General features: G+C 40.3%; 1 pseudogene across 1 annotated transcript; it reads right to left on the reverse strand.

Annotated features, from left to right (window-relative positions):
- Positions 1-7680: 7680 nt before the first annotated feature.
- On the reverse strand, positions 7681-21734 carry LOC128632984 (uncharacterized; annotated as a pseudogene). The gene is made up of 5 exons (XR_008396688.1): positions 21668-21734; positions 21225-21513; positions 10603-10709; positions 8125-8211; positions 7681-7978 (listed from the first exon to the last, which is right to left on the reverse strand). The product of XR_008396688.1 is annotated as an uncharacterized LOC128632984 (transcript).
- Positions 21735-26219: the final 4485 nt, after the last annotated feature.

Genomic DNA, 26219 nt, shown 5'->3' on the forward strand with positions numbered 1-26219 from the left:
AATCACTTCACAATATCAGCAAGCGTCTCCAGTACAACACAGAACGATTACACTGTTGCTGATCAACTCCCTGCATCCGGCTTCACCTCTTAAACATGGGGCATGGGGCACAAGGTGGGGGACACCCTGTACTGGGAAGCCAGTCCATCGCAGGGCACAATCACACACACACACACACACACACACACATTCACGCTCTTTTACATACCAATACATGTTATAATTATTTGGGTTATTACATTACGGTTCCCTATGTAAAGCATTTATAAAGGTGATCATTAATGAGTAATAACTCATTATGCATATTACTGTGTGTATATGTATGTATATAAAATTTTAAAAAGCCCTATTATATAGCTGCTGTTGTTGACACCATTGGAATGTTGTACAATTTTATCGTTGTGGTACTGTCAGAAATTACAGACTATCCTGTTTTACCTACCTTAATCTTGTGTCGAAAATAGCCATTGACACTGACATCATTAAAAGAACAATCAATAAATCAACGTCTTCTCTTCCATGCTTTACAGTTCCCTGTTGGACGTATTCACAGACACCTGAAGTCCAGAACAACAAGTCACGGCCGTGTAGGAGCCACTGCGGCTGTTTACAGTGCTGCAATCCTCGAGTACTTGACTGCTGAGGTAGAGTGAGACTTAAAAGGTGATCAGATGTTGATCACTACTAATGCAAATTGTGCTATCTATTCCCAACATCTTTTTGCTGATTACACCCCCTTACCCCAGTGCCAGGGAGTTATACTCTATGCAAATGATCATCGTGCAAATAGACCCAGCTTTTGGCATTAATGGATCATTTGTGTTCATATTTCATACAAGCACCAACTTTAGAGCAATCTCAGCATGTCACATTTTAACATGTATGTTCTTGAGCATTACTTCATATGCATGTATTAATTAGGGTGCTTGTATTTTTAATAAATAGGCCATACATAAGGGTCTGGAATAATGGCTCTAAATCTCCCCAATAGTGAAATGGGTTGAGTGTGGAGAGAACATGCCATATGGAATTAATGGCAAGCTGCCTAAAAGTGAAATAAATTTTTCTGTACTGTGATAAGTAAACCTCATGAAGATTCATAAAGCTCCGCCCCACAGCATCACATGACAATAACATACTATCATGTCACTGGACCATTATAATAATCCAGTCCATGATATGTCTCTGTCATGTGATGCTGTGGGGTGGAATGTCACGTAACTTTATGAGGTTAACGTATCACAGTACAGAAACACCTCAAAACATTTTAATATAGCAAAGACAGAAAGCAACGTAGATAGGCTGAAAAATGGACAAGAAGTGGTCAGATCGGGAACTGGGGAAAGGTCACAAAAAAGAAAAGCTCTCCAAATGGATGATGCAAAGTACACCAAAATAGCACTCAAAGGTAACTTCAAGTGCTGCAAACATGTATATATCACCATGAAGTTATCACCATCTATCACAACAGGCTGCATTATTGATATTATTAGGCTATATATCGGAACATATTTTTGTTACAAATCGTTCTGAAAGTCAGTGGATATTTTTAAGATATTTTTAAGAGAGAGAGAGAGAGAGAGAGTGTGTGTGTGTGTGTGTGTATGAGAGAGAGAGAGAGAAAGAGAGAGAGAGAGAGAGAGAGAGAGAGAGAGAGAGAGAGAGAGAGAGAGAGAGAGAGAGAGAGAGAGACTTTGACTTTAAATCGTCCTTTTTTTATACAGTCATTTAGATTCCACCAAAAATTCCAGACATGGTAGATAATGAAAGAAAAAATTCCATTGGTACATAAATAAATAAATAAATAAATAGAAAATTTTTAAAAAGTGTAGAGAGAAAAATAATAAAAATAGTAAAAAATATATATAATTGACAAGAAAAAAACAAGGTAAAAAAGGTAACTATTTCACATCCCGCTCTTTTTTTTTTTTTTTTTTAAATTAAAACTTAAAACTCCTGCACCTACAGAGCATAAAACCTCCCCAACTGCCCAAACTTCCAAAAATTCCCGCAGCCTACGAGTCATTTTAAAAAAGCCATATTCAACTTTGAGTCTAGCTTTAACTAGTGCAATTAGCAGTTTTTCCGCCACCTGAGTGCCTCCTCCATGCATTTTGTTTTTTCTTGAAAGCCAAATAGCGAGCTTGGCTTGGCCTATTATAAAATTTAGTAGGACCACAGCTTTATTTTTTGGAACGTACTTTGGCCCGTATATGTAAAGGCTTTCTGCCCATGTAACGCCCAACCCTCTGCACCAGGCTCTAAGTAGAGAGAACAACCTTTGTAATCTTCGACAATGCAAGAACAAGTGTTCTACTGTTTCATCCTCGCCACAGAAGAGACACTCCCTGCCCCTAGTGGGGTCGATGTGTGCCACGTGTCTGTTTGTGGCCACGGCCCCATGCACTATCTGCCACTGAAGATCAGCTGTGCGCTTCTCTATGGGCGGTTTGTACAGGGACCTCCAGCATCCTCGTGGGGAAGAGTCCGGTTCCAACAGCCCTGACCAGTGTGACTCTTTCCGTCCTGTCAAAGCACCTCTGTACACAACTTTGATACATGTTTCATACAGTGCTTTCTTCGACGCGTCCTCCAAAGTTGTCAGTGTCTGTGTTTTAAGGGATAAAAGAGCTCCTTCCTCTCGCTGATTCCCCTCTACTGCCGCGGAAATTCGTAGAGGTGAAAAGGCCTGCTGGTTTTTCTCTTGGTCCTGCCCCAATGCTTCCCTGAAAAGGGAGGGCAGTGCAGAGACCACCTCTCCCAACAGTCTCTGCATGAGGCGGCCCGACAGTACCCCCGTCTCAGTGCACAGTTCTCTAGCCGTCTTCCATCTGTTTCCAGCCCTCAGATTCTTGATTTTTGTGAGTCCTGCTCTCCGTAAACGCTGTCGAAGATATGTTGATTCTAGCATTTTGGACCGTATCACCGAGTTGTAGAACAACGGCTCTTCTTCTATGTTGGGAAAAAAGTCTGCACCGGTCCTGCTGATGTTCAGTACTGAAGACCAGGCTCTCAGGAAGGACTGGTAGAAGGTTGTTGTAGCTGATAGGTCCATTTCCTTCAGATTCAGCATGAATAGGTGTTTATCGTACGCCAGGTCTTCAATGCGCTGAAGTAAGGCACAGGCTGTGCCGGCCCACGCTATCCCTTCCCCATAGAGTAACCTCTGTGCCGTCTGCAGTCGGAAAGTCTTGACTCGACTTGACAGGTCAATCAAACCCTGCCCCCCCTCCTGCAATGGCAGGTAGAGAACAGGGGCACGAGTCCAGTGCTGTCCAGCCCAGAAAAAGTCCACAATTTTCTTCTGAATTTCTTTGATCAAAGTCCCTGGGGGGTCGAGAGCAGCGAACCGATGCCACAGCATGGAGGCAATCAGGTTGTTGACAACCAGTACTCTCCCCCTATAGGACAACTGGGGCTGAACCCAGGTCCATTGAGACAACTTGGCACACACCTTCTCCACTACCCCCTCCCAGTTCCTGTTTTTGAAAGTCTGGTGTTCCTAAAAAAACTCCCAGATATTTCAACCCAGCTTTTCCCCACTGGAGATTGCCCGGTAGTGTGGGAGGGCCTTGTTCCTGCCACTGCCCTATTAAAAGACTCTCACATTTATTCCAGTTGATGCGTGCTGAAGAAGCTCTTGTGTACATTTCTAGGCTGCGAGTCAGTGTTTGTATATCGTCCTGATCTTTTAGAAAAACTGTCACGTCATCTGCGTATGCAGACAAGACCAGCTTTTCCTGCGCTCCGCTCACGGACACTCCCCGTAGTTCGGCTCTAAGGCGGCATAGCAGCAGTTCTATAGCCAGACTGTAAAGCTGGCCAGATAATGGGCACCCCTGTCTAATTCCTCTTCCCATTTTAACTGGGCAGCTAAGACCCCCTCCAACCTTGAGTGTAAAAAAAGCCTCAGAATAAAACATTTTCAACCACAGTAAAAAAATTTTCCCCACACCAAAGGCTTCAAGTGCCTGAAAAAGGTATTCGTGATCAACCTTATCGAAAGCTTTTTCTTGATCTAACGAAAGAAGACCTAAATCCCAAGAATTCCGTTTACATAGCTCTATAACGTCTCTAACAACAAAAATGTTGTCCATTATTGTGCGAGCCGGTATGCAGTATGATTGATTTCTGTGTACAATTGTGTGCATGCACTGTTTTAGTCTGTTAGCCAGGCATTTTGATACGATTTTATAGTCACTACAAAGAAGTGCCACAGGTCTCCAATTCCTCAGGAGTCCCAGGTCTCCTTTTTTTGGCAGCAAAGTCAAGGCCGCTCTTGTGCAGCTCACTGGTAGCCTTCCTGTGGTGAACGAACACTTGAAGACCTCCAGCAGGTCTGCACCTAGGAGTCCCCAAAAATGCTTGTACAGCTCGTTTGGTATTCCATCTATTCCGGGTGCTCGTCCCTGTGCGAGCTGCTGAACAGCAGTGGTCACTTCCTGCATTGCAAGGTTTGCGTCCAGCATACTGCTTTGCTCGAGAGTCAGTTTGGGCAGCTCCCTGAACAGCTCCTCCCTGCAGGATGGATCGCAAGTCTTGACACTGTAGAGGTCGGTGTAAAAGACTGTAGCTTCTCTCCTCATTTCAGCCGCCTCTTTTGTTATAGTTCCATCCGCTTTTCTGAGGTACAGCATCTGATTTTGTGGTTTCACCTTCCTGGAGAGATTGAAAAAGAAGGCACTGGGAGAGTCCATGTCCTTGATATTTGAAAAACGGGATCTTATTAGTGCTGTTTTGGCCTTTTCATGGAGGAAGGAGCTTAAGGACTTTCTCTTTCCCTCCAGCAAACTGCTCGTGTTTGGGTCATTTCTACCAAATATTTCATTTTCTGTTAAAATTATCTCCGCCTCGAGTTCTTGTATATGACCTTTTGTTGTCTCTATTGAGTGTGCTGTGTATTTCTGACAAAATACTTTAATTTGTGTTTTTCCCACCTCCCACCAGGAGACCAAGCTGTTAAAATCTCCCTTTGTTTTTTTTCCACTCCGACCAAAAAACATTAAAGTTTCCACAGAAACCCTCGTCCTGAAGCAGTTTTGTGTTAAAATGCCAATTGATTTATACCTTTTTTTGACAGACATCAATGGGTCTAGAGTAATTAAATGGTGATCCGAAAAACCAGAGGGGCTCATGACTGCTTTATAGAATTTATTTCCATTTGTTCTGGTGACATAGAACCTGTCCAATCTTGCTGCAGTGATCCTCTTATTGGTAATTTTGACCCAAGTGTATTGTCTATTTCCCTGTCAACCAAGCCACACTGTCTGATAAGCCCCTCAAGTGCCTTAGCAGACTGTGGGTGTGGTTCCTCCCCGATCCTGTCTAGGGTAAAATCTGTGGTGCAGTTCCAATCCCCTCCCAATATTACTAGGGGATTTCTTCCACTTTGTTGTATTGCATTTTTTAATTTGTTAAAAAGTTTTGCTCTCTCACTGCCGTTGTTGGGGGCATAAACATTTATAAAAATGCACTCTGTTCCCTTTATTTCCGCCTGCACCATTAATACCCTGCCCTGCTCCAGTTCTGTTATGCGTGTGTTGGTGTCCCCTAATGTTCTGTTAAAAAGTATTGCTACCCCAGCACTAACATTTGTTCCATGGCTCTGGAAAATTTTCCCTTCCCACCACATTTCCCACTCTATCTCATTTTCCGAATTACTATGAGTCTCTTGTAAAAAAATTATATCCATATTCTTTTGTTTTATCAGTTCTCCAACTGCTGCTCTTTTGTTCCTATCCCTACCACCATTGATGTTTAAGGAGCCTATTTTTAATATCTCCATTGGAGGTATTAAAGAGAAGAAAGAGAAGACAGAAAAGACAGCAGTGCAGAAAAAGAAAAACACCCAGTGTAACGCCTTCATTTTTTCTTTCTTTTGGCCGAAGGGTTCCGTAATCTAGCTAGATGATTTTTTAAATGGTATCTCTTCCTTTGGTCTAGCTCCTCATAACTTGCTGTACGTTGTAACTTTACTGCTGAAGCAATAAATTTGTCAGTATCCGAAAAAAAATCCTTGATCTCAACCTGTCTACCGAATGTGTCATCCAGAAATCCCACAATTTCAGTTAGTGAATAGAGCTCTTGATCTTCCCCCAACTGCGACCCACTAATGTCTGAGATATCGGAGAAGATGTCATCCTGGAATTCCTCCTCTTCCACTTCCTTCTCCTGCTCTGCTTGAAGACTTACTGACTTCTCACTACTGTCTGCTATGTCCATGTTTTCTGACCCCCCCTCCCCTTCTACACCCCCCATGCTATCTGACCCCCCCCCCCCTACTGCTGTACCCCATTTTCTGTCTGGCCCCCTTTCCACTACTGCACCCCCCGTGCTAGGTGACCCCCCCTCCACTGCTGCGCCCCCGGTGCTATCTGACCCCCCCTCCACTGCTGCGCCCCCGGTGCTATCTGACCCCCCCTCCACTGCTGCACCCCCAGTGCTATCTGACCCCTTTCCACTGCCACACCCCTGGTGCTGTCTGACCCCCCTACTCTGCTCCCTTTTTGTGCCTGTACTATAGATTCCTGAGTTCTTTCTACTTCTGGGCCTCTCCCTCCAGGAGCCAGCTCATCTAACCCCTCTCTTAGTTCCTCCCTTGTTTGCTCAGGTCTATCGGGTCCATTACCCCCCGCAGTGGTTTGGTCAGTGTCCTGTCCTCCATCAGTCTCTGCTCTACACTGCTCACATTAACCTGCTTCTCCACCCTGACTCCGCTCGGCCCCGCTTCCTCTCCGTCTTGTTTCTTATGTGGACACGCAAACTTTTTGTGCCCAATGTCCCCGCATTCGAAGCACCTCATGCTCCCAGTGTTGGCGTACAGCATGTATGATTTTCCCTCATACCATACTCTGAATGAAATATCCAGCGTGGGTCTATTCGGGTCTATTCAGAAACATGAGCACTGTGCGCCTGAAAGAGGTCACATGCTTCAGCGCGGGGTATTTACAGTTTAACGGAACCGTTCTCACACCGCTCACTATTTTACCGAAGCGAGACAGCTCCCGCACGACATCCTCATTAGGGATGAACGGCGGAATATTCGAAACCGTGACTGTAACTGTTGTAGCCCCCAGCGGGGTGACGGAATAAAGCTCTCCACTTACCTTTATTCCGTTTTCAGTCAGCTGGTGCACGAGTTCCCTCTCCTTCACGAACACCACCACAGCCTTGTTCATTCTCGATGCCGCCACAATGTTTTCACATTTAATAAGCTCCCCTACCGCCATTAGCACCTGCTCCACCGAGACCTCAGAGCTCACCTCACACCGCACCCCGTGACGGAGTGAGAGAGACCGGGCTCCACCGCTCAGGTGAGCCGCCATCCCTACACTCCGCCACGAGATCAAAACCTCCCCGCAGCAAAAAAAAAAAAACAACTAATATCACCGCTTCCTTGATAATGCGATCACACGCTCACCCAGTGATTGTGCTCTGAAAATCCAGGTTGTAAAGAAAGAAATATATCTATATAAAGATAGAAAAAAAGTTCATTCGCTCTCACACCACGCTCACACGCTACGCTCGCTCACAAACTCCCACCAGCATGCACCAGAGAGAGAGAGAGAGAGAGAGAGAGAGAGTTTGAAGGTATGTAAATTATTTAACGTGTTTTGAAAAGCATAACAAAACACTGTCAGGGTTTTTGTACAGTGCAGTTGGATTTCCTGTCACTGTGGGCTGCAGAGCACAGTAGTATAGTGCAGAGTCTGATACAGCAGCAGAGGAGATGAGCAGATCCACTCGTTTAATATTATCATCAACTTCAGCAGACAGATGTGGGATGGAGTCACTTTTAAATCCACTTGGAGTAAGGAAAAGAAGGTATTCGGGTTTGGATTTTGGATATTGTTTGTACCAGTACAGGTAGTCTGGACTGAAGCACTGTTTTTGTAGCTGCAGGAGAGAGTAACATTATCACCTTCATCTACAACTTTACTAGTGAGATGTGGCTCTACTGGGTCTGCCATGGAGTCACCTGTCATAGAGATACAATTTTTAACCTTTACATGATCAAGTCAGAGTTACATAACATTCAGATTTTTCTTCACACCACATGGACTAATTACTCACTAATTCAACACATAATTTTTCTGAAAAAACAAAATCTCAACGTTACCTTACCTGATAAAAGCCACAGACACATAAATATTACAGTGAACATGATGAATGGTTTTGCCAAATGAAAATATTCTGAAATCTTCCTGTAATCTATTATGTTGACATCTTAAAGATTCATGAAGCTCCACCCACAGCATCACCTGACAGTGTCACCACTGTTGCTGACAGATTCTTGACTTCATGTAGTACACTGGAATTACATTCAGTCTCACATGGGGAGGTTTTAGTGAGGGCCATTTCTGGCCTTTTTGACACCCTAGGCGAGATTCCTCTTGGTCACTCACCCCCAGAAGCTGTGGTAATTTACCTGTCAATGTATGCCATGATCAAATAAAAACTTGGATTTATCATAAAACTTGTCTTGGGTGTTATCACTGTTTGTAACACTACCAGCCTGTTAAAATATAAAACTTTTTGGCTATCTAACACGAGAATAGGTTAGTTTGGTGTCGCTAGCCAAGCGCAAGAGCAACTAAGCTATCGCTGTATGGGTTTAGCTGCTACAGTGCCATGCAAAGTACATCATCTGTCCTTATACTCTGCTCATATCATCTTCACGTAACTTGAAACTCATATAGACATTTACACACCTTTGTTTTCCTGCTCAGCATGAGAGAATATTAGTGTTTCAATTTCAACCCCTTTACTGGTTTAAAATAAATAAATAAAGATTGGTGTATATGAATTTTTCCATCACACTAACTGTGTGAGCTAGTGTTTGGCAGAATTGAGAGCTGTCAGCCAATAAGACACAAGTATTTCCACATATTTTCCTGTAAACCCTGTCTGATTGGTCTTACTTCCATTCACTGAAGATACAAAGTTACAACACTTCAGTCTTCTTTTACTGACATTCAGTTACGTAGTGACAAACTGCTTACTATGTGAGTTATTCACTACTGAATTATTCTGGGCTAAAGAAAAAATCTTTGGTGCCTGCCCTGTATACAGCCCTGAATATATGAATATATATCCGTGACATCATCATGGACAAGTGGAAGAGGACTCCAGTGGCAACCTGTGAAGCTCTGGTGAACTCCATACCCAAGATAGTGCAGTGCTGGAAAATAATGGTTTCCACACAAAATATTGACACTTTGGGTCATGACATTTTCACTTAGGGGTGTAGTCACTTTTGTTGCCAGCGGTTTAGACATTAATGGCTGTGTGTTGAGTTATTTTGAGGGGACAGCAAATTTGCACTGTTTTACAAGCTGTACACTCACTACTTTACACTTACATACTTTACAAAAAAATATTATAAAACTTGTAATTGCCTAAGTATACACCCATGCTGCTGTGGAACCTTTAAATTGGGTCTTTTGGAAAGAGATCCATTGGTTACAGAGTGGAAGTAGCACATGTGTGTCATTAGTTTGTTGCTCTATTTTGACCCCAAGTGGAGTAACAGAGACTTCTTTTCAAAAAAAACTTTTCACTTAATTACATCCGCAAGATGATTTTTATTTCTAATAAAATTCATTTCTAAATTAACTTGGTGGGGCAGATTAGCCAGTATCCCATTAGAGCTTGGATTGTCACTTCTGCATCAGAAGTAGGCTGACTGTCTCCACCTTGTTCGAAAACAACAACTTTTTAAATTCACTATAATTTGTGGGCCTATAAATGTGAAATTCTAAATTCCTTTAGCTAACCAACAAAGGCTTCTCCACTAAGTATCAAATAATTTTCAGTTAGTGTGTTCAATACTTTTTTTCCTGTGTCATTATTCTTTATTACACATAACTTCATTTATTGACTTTAATGTTTTGATTTCTTTATACTTGTGGATTTCTTGTGTTAATACCAAAGACTGGTGAAAATTTCATGTGAATAACCTCATTGGAAATATATTTACTGAAAAAATGGTGATGTGTCCAAGACTTATTTCCCCTCCGTATACACAAAAAACAGAAGAAATCTGTTCAACATACAAGAATTTCACATAAAATATTTTTAATCAACAGTAAAATGCACTAACTATGAAATATTGTCTTGTATGCCATTTATTAAGGCATAGTGCTATTTTTCCTATTTCTAGGTAGGTAGGGAAAAAGAATAGACATTCTATATGCTTGTGTTTTGTGTAGAATATTGCTGGCAGTTTGGAATCTCATTTAAAAATGTTTAAATTCATTAGTGTGTCATCACTCACCCAAAAACATTTTTGTTCCAGCAACAATGTTCCCAATGCTAAACTCCACGTACATTATGAGAGCGCCCTTGCATGACAGGCATCTGAAGCATGTGTAAAATCATGCCTATTTATAGGTCTGCTGTGATCAGGTGACATGGCAATTAAACGTGTCGCGTGATTGATGTATATTGTGAGGGATTAGCCCGGGGAAGGGCGGCGTACAGACCCACAGGAGGCAGAAGAATGTTCAAAAACGGTGATTTATTGTTGCAAGGGCGAGGTGAGTGGGTTATAAGGGGATGAGTGCGGGGTTTTGTGGAGGCGTGATGGCCGGCGGAGTCTACTCGTGGCGGGGGCGGGACTCCCGAGACGGGGCGGGGGTTTTCCCGGGCCGGCGTCCTCTGTAAGTGTGACTCTCACCACCCAGCGATCTCGTCCGCGCTTGCACGTCCTGTAGAGAGGGAGAGAAAGAGAGAGAGAGATTAGCGTGGGGCGTGAGGTTACCGTCGTGATCGTAGATTGCGAGTCACTATGTCGCTGCAAACACGCACGGAGTCCGTCTTGACGCTACGATATTCTCTCCTCCTTCCTGGCCGAAAGCGCGCCCTTTTATCCTTTTCCGCCGTCACCTGAGTGGTGGAATTTCCCCGTTGGGTCCGCCAAATGCCAGCCGGTGTCGCGTCAGTCCCGCCCTGCTGCGGCGGTCCTTCCTGCTGGCGGAATGTTCGGCATTAAGCTGCCCACGTCGTGCCGGTGCGGCAGTTGGAGAAGGAGCGATTTCCTTCTTGTGTGCGCCGGCTCTCTGCCCGTCGTGATATATATATACGTAAAGCACCTATTCACAGGGATCTACTGTCTCAAGCAGGAGGGCTGATTTATCACCCTCGGCCGGAACTATGGAAATTTTGGCCCCTGAGGGACACCAGCTCATAGATTCTGGTCTCACAACTGAGGTTGTAGAGGCCATGTTGAACCCTAGAGCACCATCCACGAGGAAATTGTATGTGCTCAAGTGACTGCTTTTTGTCTTGTGGTGTGAGGAACGCCAGCTAGACCCACTGAACTGCGCAATAGCTACAGTCCCGGAGTACTTACAAGGACGTTTCTCAGCGGGGTGGGCTCCTTCTACAATCAGGGTTTACATGGCTGCCATTTCGGCCAGCCACGCCCCTGTTGATGGAGCCTCTGTGTGGCAACATCCTCTAACTTCAAGATTTATGCATGATGTCAGGCGGCTGAGGCCCATCTGCTGGCCACGCGTACCTTCCTGGGACCTTCTGTGGTCCTGGAAGTTCTGTCACGTGCCCCATTTGAGCCCTTAGAGTCAGCCTCTGAGAAGCTTATGACTCTAAAGGTAGCTTTTCTGATAAATTAAATACACATACAGAACAGGCATGTAGAGTCATAAATGTACGCGATCTACAGAAACTGTCTGCCACTGAAGCACGTGTGTGGATGGGCAGAGTGTAGAGAGAGAGAGGTGAATCGGTTTTTAACATCATTACTGCTTTATCCAGTGATTGGAAGACAACTCGCGCAAACTTATCTTCTAGTTTAAACAATATGGGCGATTCTTTTAGCCAACACTTTAACATTTTACCTCCTAAGGGTTCTGTATAGAAGTCATGTAATACACGCAATTCTTTTAAACAGCTCTTTTAAACGTTTTTACCTCCTAAAGGGTTGTGCTTGAAATACGTGTAATTCATGCGATTCTTCTAAACAGATTCTTTTTCTTTTTTTTAAATGTTTTACCTCCTATTTTTTTAATTCAAAGTCAAACCGGTCTTCCAAAAAACTTAACTCAACATTTGTTTTCATTTATTTCACAAACACATATTCTACTCATATATGTACACATTCAAACATCATGCTTTTTCTAACAATGTGGTTACACAAACGAAATCCCCCACATAGTAACACAAACACATTTCAGACATATTTTACCCAAACCATCCTTAAGCTTCAAATAAAACAATACCACAAAAAAGTAATTTCAGAAACAAACATTCTCTTATACCACAAAAAAAAAGGTATACATTGTGTTTGATTAATACTGGGAGAAACAGGTTTTCACAACAGTCTCATTAACATAAACACATTTGTTGGGGGGGGGCACCCACACCCATACAGACCCAGACACTCAGATGCCAGATTGACCTTCTGTCGATAGGGTTACCCCCACCCCTTGTCATAAATTAGGTTACCTACAGAAATGTCGGCCAGGGAAGCACAAAGGGTCACAAATCAGCACACACCACTTTGACTGACAGTTTGACAAAGTGTATGCCTACTTATATGGATGCATTTCCTGTTGGCCTGTCCAACCAAAATTTGAATTACAGTTCTAGCGGGGAAAAAATAGTGCTAGCTAAAAAATATATTGTCATATCACAGCAAACCAGTGACCACATTTCCCATCCCGCACTGCGGCCTACAAACATGGCCACCATGGACCGCAATTCCCAGAACACTCACTTTCAATCTAATCACACACACCTGCATCCAATTTCACACACAATCACAACACACATAAAAGAGACTGTTTGAACACTAAATCTTTGCGAAGTATACGGGTGATTTCCGTATACCAAGCCGTTGTTCACCATGGTTTGTGTCCTAGTTTTGATCTTGTTCTAGCCCTCCTTTTCGATTCTTGTTTTGCCGATCGACTGACCTATTGTCTGTTTATGACCACATCTATGTTTCAAGATTTGGAATTGTCTGCTTGTCTCTCATGTAATAAAGCTCATATCTGCGTTTGCATCCATCCTCAACTCCATTACGTGGCAGATAGGGTCATCTCTGATCACATAATTATACTTTAGATTATATAAATGAAACATTGACCTATATTCATCAAGATTGGGTATGGTCAAATATAATCATTAAAGAGAACACAAGTAGCAATTCCCTTATTAATCCATTTAATCTTTGATGTTTTTATAAAATCAGACTCATGTCTGGGAAGAGTGTTTGTAAAAGTATCCTTAGCTCACATCCAGCAAAGTAACATGAATTTATGTGTACATGCATAAGGCATGAATGAATACATTAAATGAATAAAAATGTATTCAAATGAATCATGAAAAAAAACAAGAAAAGGTCAATAATTTTAATTCTAAATAGTGCACATCAACAACACCTGAAACAATGGCTCAGGTAGTGTCAATAAATACTTTTTGATCACGAAATCTGTAGATTTGTAAATTTTGTGTGATGTGTAGTTGACATGTTTTAACCCTTTTTTTATTTTCATTTTCTATTTATTTCAGCTGCATATTGTTACAACAAATGATGTTTGTGTCTGTGGTTAACCGATAAGTTGGTAAAGGGAGTATCTTTGATGTGGTTTTATCAACTTCATATAGACCATTGTTATGTTTTTGTACAGACTTTCATTGACTCTGTGTTACTGTGCTACATCTCTAAGAGCACAGTGATAGAGTGCAGAATCTGAGAGCTTTAATCCTCTGATAGTAAGTGTAGTAGAGTCTGTGGTTGTTTGTGCCTCTAATCGACGATCATCGGGAGTGCGCTCCGAACCTGAACTTGACCTTGCACCTTTATACAGTAAAAATTGTAGAGGGCTGTTAGGATTTTGTTTGTACCAGTAAAGCCAAATGAAATTGCTGCCTGCCACATATGAACATTTCAGAGTAACAGTGTCTGTTTCTTTCCCGACAATGTTGGCATCTTCGTCCAACGGCCCAATATTGTCAGCAAAACTGCCTGTTGTAAAGAAGATAAAAAACTAATTTAGTTTAGTATTTTCATAAACCAAAGAAATCATTGTCTTTGAATAGTTAAATGTTTCAAACATAGGTATTCATTCATTCAACTGATTAAATAATTAACTGATGAATGTTAATTACCTGTTGCTACAGTGAGAATCAGTGGAATGTATCTCGCTATGTACAGCAGGTTGTATAGTTGAGCCATTTCTGAACACAGCTCTGTGAAGATTCTGTATAATAGCGCTGACATTTACACATGAGGGAACACGTCTCTAGAAGGATACACCCAGGAAGTGCTGCTGCTGTAACATAACTGTACAGATCACTCCACAGTATCAGTGACAGCATCAGAGTCACCAGTACAACACAGAACAATCTGATTTCACCTCTTAAACCAATTTTTAGTAGTTCAAAGCATGTGTTTAAAAAAAAAAATCACAAATATGAAGTCTTTAAACATCTAACCTGATGAATAGACTCAGTGCCAACTACATATTTTCTTGGTTTTTGTATAAAAGATGAAAGTCAAATGGCCACCTTGATCATCACAGGACAGTAGAACTGGATAATGTTTTTCTTTAATCCCTCATTTACATGAAAAAGGAGATTAGTTAAAAATGGAGGGAACTGGCACTCGCCTGTTAATGGTGATGAATTTCCTGTAGCAACAGACATACAGTTGTGCTTGAATGTTTGTGAACTCTTAAGAATTTTATACATTTCTGCATAAATATGACCAAAAACAATCAGATTTTCACCAAGTCCTAAAAGTAGATAAAGAGAACCCTATAAACAAATGAGACAAAAAATTATACTTGGTCACTTATTTATTGAGGAAAATGATCCAATATTACATCTATCTGTGTCAAAAGTATGTGAACTTTTGCTTTCAGTATCTGGTATGACACCCTTGTTCAGCATGGTTGATCAGTCCTGCACATCGACTTGGAGGTATTTTAGCTCATTCCTCAGTACAGAACAGCTTCAACTCTGTGATGTTGGTGGGTTTCCTCACATGAACTGCTTGCTTCAGGTCCTTCCACAACATTTCTATTAGATTAAGGCCAGGACTTTGATTTGTCATTCCAAAAACATTAAGTGTATTCTTTAACCATTCTTTGGGAGAATTACTTGTGTGCTTAGGGTTGTTGTTTTACTTTACTTTCTCTTGAGATTCCGTTCATGAACAGATGTCCTGAGATTTTCTTTTAGTGTTTGCTGGCATGATTCACAATTCATTGTTCCATCAATGGCAAGTGAAGCAAGGTGAAAAATAGTGTCATTATATAAGTTGATTCAGTCCTGGAATAAGTTATTCAATAGAGTTGGTTATATTATGTGTGATGCTATAGTTCCTGTGTATTTTGTGAGTGGATGTAAAAAAAGGTCAGTTTGAGTTGTTGTGTTAATGGACCAATCAGGAGTGAGGTCACGGGACAGGAGAGAGAAAGGAGGAAGAGAGAAGAGTGTGTGTGTGGAAGGAGTGTGGATTCACTAGCTGCGGTTTTTCTCAAGTAAAATCACTGTGAGTTAAGTGGTCGACCAGAGCACTATATGTGACTTTAGTGGTGGAATAAGCTATCTGTGGAGAGTATATCCTTGAAGAGACGTCATATTACTGCGGAAAGAATATAATAACTAAGATCTAGCTCTTAAGACTTGAATACTAGGGCACACGTGGACTTATTAATAAGTTATCGGACAGCCAGCCAACTGGATGGGCAGAGACTGTGTTTGTCACGGAGAAAGGTGCTGTGCACTTCGCAGATGACTACATGTGCGTCAATCTCCTTTTCTTCTATCTTGCAACGACCCTACATGAGTGTGACCACATTATTTACCAACGGTACCATTTCTTTTTTTTTGCCCTCATGGTGAAGCAGCCATTTGGTTTGAGGCTTCTATGTACGCCAGCTACATTCAGGCCTGCAATGAGGAACTGGGTACCATTAGTTTGTTTGTTTTATGGGGTACTTCCGGCTTTTGTTGGTTAATCTGGGCGAATAGCCTATATCTTCTGAGTGTTGTGAACACATTTTTCTGTTGTTGTGACTGTGACATTTGAAACTTCATAAGGTATTCTGAGAACTGAATATACTGTAAAACTGAAGCTGAATGTCCAATGTCTGAACGTTTACATTAAATACTTAATGTCTACATTAGTAAAAAGGTTAAAACATTGATTTAATTACTGACTTAAAAATTATACATAAGTGTCTACACTTTAAGTTAGTCCATTTCCATAAGATCCTGTATACATAATCAGTGATAAGATATTATCATGGTATGAGGGGATATAGGGGGCATTTCATAAAGAGTATATTTACTAATTGGATAATTCTGGAATGTATGTGGAACCCAAGGCATTAGCTGAGTAACACAAAAAATAGTAAGTATTTAGTATTTCTCTTGATAAATAGAAAAGAACTCAGGGTAGCGCCCTCAAATAATAGGTATTACACCAAAGGGGTGCTACACAAGCCATCCTGGCCCAAATGCAGCAAATCAGGCCCAAACATACTACTACCACCACCATGTTTCACAGATGGAATAAGCTTTTTATGTGGGAATGCTGTGTTTTCCTTTCTCCAAACATAACGCTTCTCATTTAAACCAAAAATCTATTTTGGTCTTACCCATACACAAAACGATTTAGCAATAGTCTTCTGACATGTTCACTTATTTAACGCAGAGGGGCAGTAATGCTCTTTTTGAGAGAAGTAGCTTTCTCCTTGCAGCCTTGCTCTTGGAGTGATCTTTGTTGATCAACTACTCCTGTGGAGGATAACAATGGTCCTGAATTTCTTCCACTTGTGCATAATCTATCTGACTGTGGATTGGTGGAGTCCAAACCCTTTAGAGATGGTTTTGTAACCTTTTCTAGCCTGACGAACATCAAAAGCTCCTTTTTTGAGGTCCTCAGAATTCTTATTCTCTGGACCTCTCCCCACATACAGACATGGAGTTGAAAGGTTCAGTAGACTGGAATGAGTGGTTAATATTGTGGTGCAATGAACAGAATCTGCTCTTTGTTAATAATTGTAATCTGTTCTGGGGGCATCTTAGGTTGTTCCATGCTGATGACCTGCAGCCCAGCAGACTCAGAGCGGACCTTCTGTCAGACAACATCTCCAAGACGCTACACATCATGTGACTACCTGCTGTAAGTACAACTTCCAACACCAACAACATTTATCATAATCAATGTTCAATTAATAGTTCAGCACTTGTAGTAAATTCTATAGAGACTGTGTCTGTTCCCCGAGCTGTACAAATACATAGAAAATTTCAGAAAATTTGTTTTAGTAACCTAACTAACATAAAATTAGATCATACTGAATGCACAGCCAGCACCTTTGATCTGAAGCTAGAACTATTAAATATTTGATCTCTTAAGTCTAAGACGCTTATTGTTAATTAAATCATTACTGATCAGGAATTTAATATAATATGTTCAATGGAAATGTCTATTAAACAAAATGAGTACATAGCATTAAATGAAGCCAGTCCTCCTGAATACAGTTATATATATCAGCCCCGTCTAACTGGCAGAGGAGATGTTGCACTCATCTATAGACATGATCTAGATGTCACACAAAAACCTAGTCATAAATTTAACTCTTAAAGTTCTTTATACCTGTATAACATATGTAGCCACAAAAAAGTCGATTTCGCTAATTATTATTTATATATTATATTATTTATTATTTATGACCCCAGGGCCGTATACTGAATTCCTTAGTGAATTTGCAGATTTTATCTCAAACCTGGTTGTTTCTTTAGATAAACCATTAATCCTTGGTGATTTTAATATTCATTTTAATAACCTGGAAGACCATCTGAGAACAGCGGTTGTGTCCATTTTAGATTCAGTAGGGGTCAATCAAAGTGGAATTGTCACAAATTCAAGGTGGAGACAGATGCAAGTGCAGAATCACTAAAGCTTAATAAAGAACAAAACAAAACACAAAAATACACTACGACCTTGAGGCAAAACACTATGGCAAAAGCTAAACATAAACCAGAGACTTAAACACAGCAAGAAAGACAATGGCAAAGAAAGACAAATGAAAGACAAAGAGTGCAGTGCAAACTGTGGCTATATACACATTAGTACTCAGTAACAAGAACATGATTCAGGTTCAGGTGGTCATGTGACTGTGATGCAGTAGGATACAGTGGTTGCTGGGAATTGTAGTGCAGAGTCCCTTCTCTGCTTTACATGACAGTAATAGGACCTACTCATAATGGTGGTCACACTCTTGACCTGATACTAACATATGGATTAAATATAGAAAATATTGTAATATTTCTGCAGTCTGAAGTTGTCTCAGACCATTATCTTGTTTAAATTGCGTATTGATTATAATATTTGCACCTCGCCTCGCTACCGCGTAAAACGTACATTCATGTCAGCAACTGCATAGAGCTTTATCAATAAGCTCCCAGGGACATCAATTAGTTTTGGATCACCGACAGATCCCAGGGAACTCGATCGGGCAACTGAATGCTTAGAGTCAACACTCTGCTACACACTAGACACTGGTGGGTCTACTCAAAATAAAAATAATTAGAGAGAAAAAGCTAGCACCCTGGTATAATTATCAAACGCGTACCTTAAAACAGACCACTCGACAATTAGATTGGTAATTGCCAAATTGGTAATATTTCAAACAGCATGGAAGGAGAGCTTTCTGACCTATAGAAAATCTCCTAGCGATGCTAGAAAAGTCTATCTCTCCACCTTAATAGAAGAAAACAAAAACAATTCTAGATTGATCTAGATCTACTCCAATTCTGGGACCACGGCTGCTTCTAAGGCCAAACAGACTTCATATAAATCCATAATGAACTTTTTCACACTATCTGATGTTACCCAGATGAGGATGGGTTCCCTTCTGAGTCGGGTTCCTCTCAAGGTTTCTTCCTCTTAAAACATCTTTAATATCTGTATACCGTGTTGATATTTCTGTAAAGCTGCTTTGAGACAGTGTCTATTGTAAAAAGCGCTATACAAATAAAATTGAATTGAATTGAATAAACAAATAAAAGTATCTTCAGTCTTCTGTCTGTTTAACTTCAGTGATTATAGACCTTTTTTATTTATATACGATCCCTTGTTTCTGCTTATTTCTGCTGGTGTATACACCAACATCGTAACTGAAGGAGATTCTCTTATATCATGTACACTCTTATATTATGAACTGCTATTAAGACACCTCGGATACGGGAAATACTAGGTTATTGTTTCTATTTGGGTATTAAGGGATTTCCATGTTATTTAGGGAACTTCCAGCCTAAGGAAATTATTGTAAACAGGTGTGTCTCTGTGCTATCAAATACCTATGATGAATGTATTCACTTAATTGCCTCTTTTGATAAGCTGATCAACTGCCATCCTTTTTATAGCTGACACATCTATTTTCCATACCTTGAGAGACTTATTTTTGTGGTATGCCTGTGTGCTTGGCGTAAGTGTCTGAACCTCTCTAGCACGCTGCACGAGTAGAAACCGCCCACACGCTGCCGCTTATCTATGTGTATAAATACTCCTGTTCTGCACGAATAAATTCAGATGTCTCTGTGAACAGCATGTGTCAGTGTGTGTTCATTCAGACTCTCCAAGCCTGTGCTCTGTGGTCAACCACGCTTTCCGCTCATAGCACAGAACTAAGAGTTAAGAAAGTTAAAGGCTGAAGAAGGCTGACGGACGACTGAAAGACATAACCTGAGATTCTTTTTATCTAACACTAACCTTTAAAGAAAATTTAAAGTTTCAGTCAACTAATTAATAATTACTTTATACATTATAATGATATACTTAAGGAATTATTACAATTGTTATAGGCCTATACAGTATACAGTAAAAATGTTGTCCAAGTCAAACACGTTAATACTTTTCCCATCTGTTCTTGTCTCCTTGCCAGTGGTTTATAATAGCGAGGATAGTAGGGCACCAAACATCGAAGCACGATTTAAATAGATTTGTGGGAATTGGATCAAGCAACCAAGTGGTTGATTTCATGCTGGATACCTCCCTTGTGAGAGCCTCAGAATCAAGCAGTGAGAAATGAGTGAAAGAAACACCAGCGAACCCAGATGGACGAAGGAGTGAAGAGGCAGAGTCAGGTGTAACAGAAATGTGTTTGCAAACATTATCAATCTTAGAATTAAAAAGAGTATGGCCCTTGTTATGAGTCGGGTTAGTTACAAACTGGGTGACGTTAAAACAAACAAGTAGCGACAGAAATTCCTTAACCGCCAAAGAGTCACTCCGGTCCACATGAATGTTAAAGTCTCCCACAATTAGAATTCTGTCAAACTTCATTCTCAACGTTGACAGGAAGTCAGCAAACTCTGGCATAAAAGCTGCATGTGTCTTAGCCTTAGGTGGTTTATAGACTGTAGCAATGATAGTAGATTAAGGAGCAGAAATACTCAAGACCAGGCATTCAAATGATGGAAAGTGGGGAACGGACACAGAGCTTATGTTGAACTTCAGGTTGTAAACCACAACAATGACTCCGCTTCTGCCAGATTGCCACGGGAGGTCAAATATTCCAAAGCCCTCTGGAGTGATCTGGTTAAACAGCAGCCCATCATTTTCTTTATGCCAGGTTTCGGTTATAAACAACAAGTTCGGCTTTTTCTCTTGTAGAAAATCCGATAAAATCAGCACCTTGTTTTTCACGGAATGCACATTGAATAATGCGGTATAAGCCAGGCTCTGAAGCAGAGACGACAATGGTTTAATCTCCATGAAGGGAACTGATATTAAATTAAATACTGTGATCAACACCAGTATGAAACATTTTGTTGGTCTTACGTCAACAGGTAGGAGCAAAGATGTTAGTAGAGGATGAGACCGCAAAACTGCGCCTCAAACCCCGATGGACATATGGTTTAGGACGTAGCAATCCAGCGTCTCGACAGAGTTTGTAAGAGTCTTTGGCTAGACAATAAATAAAAAATATGACTTAAATAAACAAACAAAACGGTCTCAGAAGTGGCAGCAAATACAAATAAATACAATTTGTGAATTTAGTGTGACTGATGTGTCAATGGTTGAACCCTATTTTTTTTCTGTTTCTTTCAGCTGCACATGTTACCACAAGCTGTTTGTGTCTAAGGTTAACTGATAAGTTTTTAAAGTGATCTTCTGTGGTTTTAGAAACTTCATAGGTACCATTTTTATGTTTTTGTACAGCCTTTTATTGACTCTGAATTACTGTGCTACTCTACTAAGAGCACAGTGATAAAGTGCAGAATCTGAGAGCTTTAGACCTCTGATAGTAAGTTCAGTAGAGTCACTGGATGATGTTGCCTGAAATCGAGTGTCAGTGGGATTGCCACCTACATACACTAAAAACTGCGGTGCACTGTTGGGATGTTGTTTGTACCAATAAAGCCAAACACTGCTGCTTGACTCATATGAACATTTCAGAGTAACGGTGTCTGTTTCTTTCCCGACAAGGATGGCATTTTTGTCCGTTGGCCAGATTTTATTTGCAAAACTGCCTGTTGTAATGAAAGAGCATAAACAAATACATTTGTGAAGTATTTTTTTAAACAAAATATTAAATTGAATTAAATTAAGAACTTACTAGACGGATGTTTAAAAAAATCATGAGTATCAATTAATACAATTAAATAACTGATTTAATATAGTTACCTGTTGCTACAGTGAGAATCAGTGGTATGTATCTCACTATGTACAGTAAGTTGTGTAGTTGATCCATTTCTGAACACAGCTCTTTGAGGAGTCTTTATAATAGTGCTGTATGTGCTGAACTTTACACAAGAGGAATCACATCTCTAGAAGGCCACACCCAGGAAGTGCTACGATTGTAGCATAACATAATAACTCTGTCTCCAAGCAGAGCAGGGTGAACAGAAAGATTTTAAGAAAATAATAAAAGCTAAACCATATTCAGTAATGTAGTCAGCACTCAGTTCTTGGCAGTTATGCTATGCACTGACTTCCCTTTAACATAGTCATTCAAACACCTACTGCACTATAATAGTTATTTATGTGCTGTCTAATGCAGTGACTATTCTGCAGATTCTAATAGTATATGTTTTTACATTTGGTTAATCAGCCAGTTAACAGTAAATCTATTAACCAGCTGAAACATATTACTTAGGGAGCACTGAAGAGATGAAGACCCTGTTCCACTGCTAGAAATGTGCAATTGGAAGATTGCAGCACATGTCATTTCTTGCTAAGATGCATTCTATGTCCTGCTGCATTTCTAAGTTCGTACTTTCAAGGCAGCCTGGCAAGACTGATATTCATGAGAACACAAGTCCGTTCCTTGCATTTTTAGAATTGATAAACAGCCTAATTTACCTCTGAGGTCAACTTGGTATGCTGGTATGCCTACAGGTGGGAGACCTAGGATGTTACTGCAGGCCGAATCCGGCGAAGTCCAGAAAGTAATTACATTGCAAAAAGATTTGGAATTACAACTGTAAACTCAGCACGGAGCTGTTAAATTAATATTTTAATCTTTACAAACCAATGGCAACATAAATGTAACAAACAATACCACTACATCTTGCCATTGCCATTTAATATTTTTATTTCATGTCATCAGCACCTCAACTAGTTTCCTATCAAAAATGGTTTCGAAGAAAAAAAGGAATATAAAGGTATATGTAGAATGTTTATTATATTGCAAGTGTATTAAAATATAAATTTACAAATTAACCTGTGTTGTTATTGTATAGCACTACATTGTGTCCTCCAGTTTGAGTTGACATTTCAACTATTTGTTGCCTCTCACCCACAGTTATACAGGCTGAGAGACAGAGTACAGAATAGAGTTACATTTAGCAGCCTGTCATAAGAACAAGGTTCATGCTTTATTATTGCTTTTAATCTGTCTATGAATGACAACAAACTCATTTCTGAACACAGCTCTATTCTTGTAATTTTTTTCATTTTAATTCCATCCATCTTCTACCGCTTACTCCTTTTCAGGGTCACGGGGAACCTGGAGCCTATCCCAGGGAGCATCGGGCACCAGGCGGGGTACACCCTGGACAGGGTGCCAGTCCATCGCAGGGCACAATCACATACACACTCACACACCCATTCATACACTACAGACACTTTAGACATGCCAATCAGCCTACCATGCATGTCTTTGGACTGGGGCAGGAAACTGGAGTATCCGAAGGAAACCCCCGCAGCACAGGGAGAACATGCAAACTCCACACACAGCCCCGGCGGAACTCGAACCCCAGAGGTATGAGGCGAACGTGCTAACCACTAAGCCATCATGCGTCCTCATTTTCATCCCTAAAATTATATATAAAAAAAAAAACCCTATCAGTTGTAAAGTTGTATAGTCGAGCCATTTCTAAACACAGCTCTGTGAGGATTCTGTATAATAGTGCTGTGTGTGTTGAACTTTACACATGAGGGTACACGTCTCTTGAAGGCCACACCCAGGAAGTGCTGCTGTTTTAGCAACTTTGTACAGATCACTTCACAGTATCAGTGGGAGTGGACTGAGTAGAACTATTCCACTGTTGCAACCCACTGCATCCAACGTCCCCTCTTAAACATATCTTTTGGCATTAGAGTCCTGTGTTGTGGCTCAAAATAAAAATAAATAAACAAAAATATAAGTATCTGCTAGTTTTGGTGTTTTTAAATCATTTTTCAGGAATCATGGAATCTTGGCTCACTATTATGAATATATGAAACTTTAATTATATGTGACCAGGCTAATCTGACACATTTGAGTACTAAATGAATTAACAGTTGAACAGGTACAGGTGAGCTTGTAAAATGATTCAGTTTCCACATGGTTTTAATTTTCCATAACTGTCTTTATATACCAACATACAGTCCCCTCTGAAAGTTTTGGAACAGCAAGGCCAGTTCTTTTGTTTTTGCTATATACCAAAGACAGTTGGTTTTGAGATAAAAAAATAATTTCAGCTTTCATGTCCTGATATGTACATCTAGATGTGTTAAACAACTTAGAGCATAGCACCTTTTGTTTGAACCCACCCATTTTTCAAGTGTTCAAAAATACGACTGACAGGTGTTTCTTGTTGCCCAGGTGTGCCCTCTTAGATTGATTGTTTGAACAATTAATAGCAATTAATAGCTCTGAATGTCTATTTTTGGTTTGAGCCCTGGGTTTTGGCTATGAAAACAAGAGCATTTGGTGACAGAAATATTGTGATAGCTGTGAAGAAAAACCTCAAAACAGCAGTCAGTTACATCAGCAACAATCTTCACAGGGCAGGGGTGAAGGTATCACAATCCACCATTCAAAGAAGACTTCAAGAGCAGAAATATATAGAGACCATACCACAAGATGGAGACCATTCATCAGCAGTACGATCTGGAAGACCAGAATGGAATTCACAAAGAAATATGGAGATGAACCATGAAACATCTCCTGATTAAGGACAGTACACATCTAAACCAAAAGTCAAGCTACTCTTCTGACCATATATTATTATTTCCTGTGTAAAACAAATATCCACGAACAACAAATACAAAATGTTGTCTAATTTCCATGTTTTGGGGCTGATGACCTGTGAGGTGGAGGCAGCAGCTAGCATTGCTGCTTCACAGCTCCAGAGTCCCCTGTTCAATTTTGAGCTCAGGGTACAGTCTGTGCAGAGGGCTGCATGTTCTCTCAAAATTTGAGTGGGTTTTCTCTAGGTTCTCTGGTTTCCTATCATTCCTGCCTTACCAACAATAGTTTATGCCAACAAAACTCTTTATAACCCATGAGAGAGAAAGAGAGAATCCTTCCAAAATAGTGCTGGAATTTTCTCAAAATCATCAGCAGAACTACTGTAAATATATCAAAAGTGTGTCAAGGTTTTTGTACAGTGCAGTTGGATTTCCTGTCACTGTGGGCACCAGAGCACAGTAATATAGTGCAGAGTCTGATACAGCAGCAGAGGAGATGAGCAGATCCACTTTATCTCCCTTAACTTCAGCAGACATTCTTGGGGGCATGTTAGAACTTAAAGCTCCACTTTGAGAAATATAAAGAAGGAACTCAGGTGTAGATTTTGGATATTGCCTGTACCAGTGTAAGTAGTTGTTTCCTGAAACACTGAATTTGTATGTGCAGGACACGGTAACATTATCACCTTCATCTGCAACTTTATGAATGAAAAGTGACTCTATTGAATCTGCCATGGAGTCACCTGTCATAGAGAAGAGAAGACATGTTTTAAAAATCATGAAATAATCAAACCAGAATTACATTTGGCATTACATTCTTAACAGCACACAGATAAATTAATCACTAATTCAACACTGAATATTTCTGAAATAAAACAATGTTGACTCACCTAGTAAAAGCCAGAGACACACAAATATAACATTGAACATGATGATCTTAGCTGAATGAAAATATTCTGACACCTTTTGTATTCTAATATGTTAACATCATAAAACTTCATGAAGCTCCACCCCACAGCATCACATGAAAGTGTCACCAATGTTACAGACACACTGTCGAGTTTCTGCTGCATTCTGGTTTTACATTCAGACTCACATGGGGAACCTGTCATGAGACCATTTTAACCAAACTCAAACTGTAAGCAGGAAACTGATGTAATAACTTAATAATTATTATTTTAAATAAATTTTGATTCAGTGATGTCTCTATATTAGGTGGTTTGGCCCCACCTGAGGTACAACGCATGATAAAACTTTGTAGCCAGTAAAAATATACATATATACATGTACATATACAGTATCTCACAAAAGTGAGTACACCCCTCACACTTGTGTAAATATTTGATGATATCTTTTCATGTGACAACAGTGAAGAAATGACACTTTGCTACAATGTAAAGTAGTGAGTGTACAGCTTGTGTAACAGTGTAAATTTGCTGTTAAACACAATATTAAGTAAGTCAGGTCTTATTAATTTTGACTCTGTATGCCACCACAATGGATGTGAAATGAATGTGTAGACTTTCAGCTTTAATTCAAAAGGTTTGAAATTTAATTACATTTTTGTATTGAAATCAAAAGTTAAAATATTCCTTTGTTCAAAGTACCATCAGAAGAGAGTCTAAAGCAGTGATACAGAGGAGCTCAGTGTCAAAATCAATTGCATAAGGTTACATTGGTCTTAATAAGAGTAACCAGGGCAAGGTTTATTATATAAACAAATACTGTCTGTCTGTCTGTCTGTCTGTCTGTCTGTCTGTCTGTCTATCTATCTATATTA

Source organism: Ictalurus punctatus, chromosome 7, assembly GCF_001660625.3.
Source record: "Ictalurus punctatus breed USDA103 chromosome 7, Coco_2.0, whole genome shotgun sequence".
NCBI classification, from domain to species: Eukaryota; Metazoa; Chordata; class Actinopteri; order Siluriformes; family Ictaluridae; genus Ictalurus; species Ictalurus punctatus.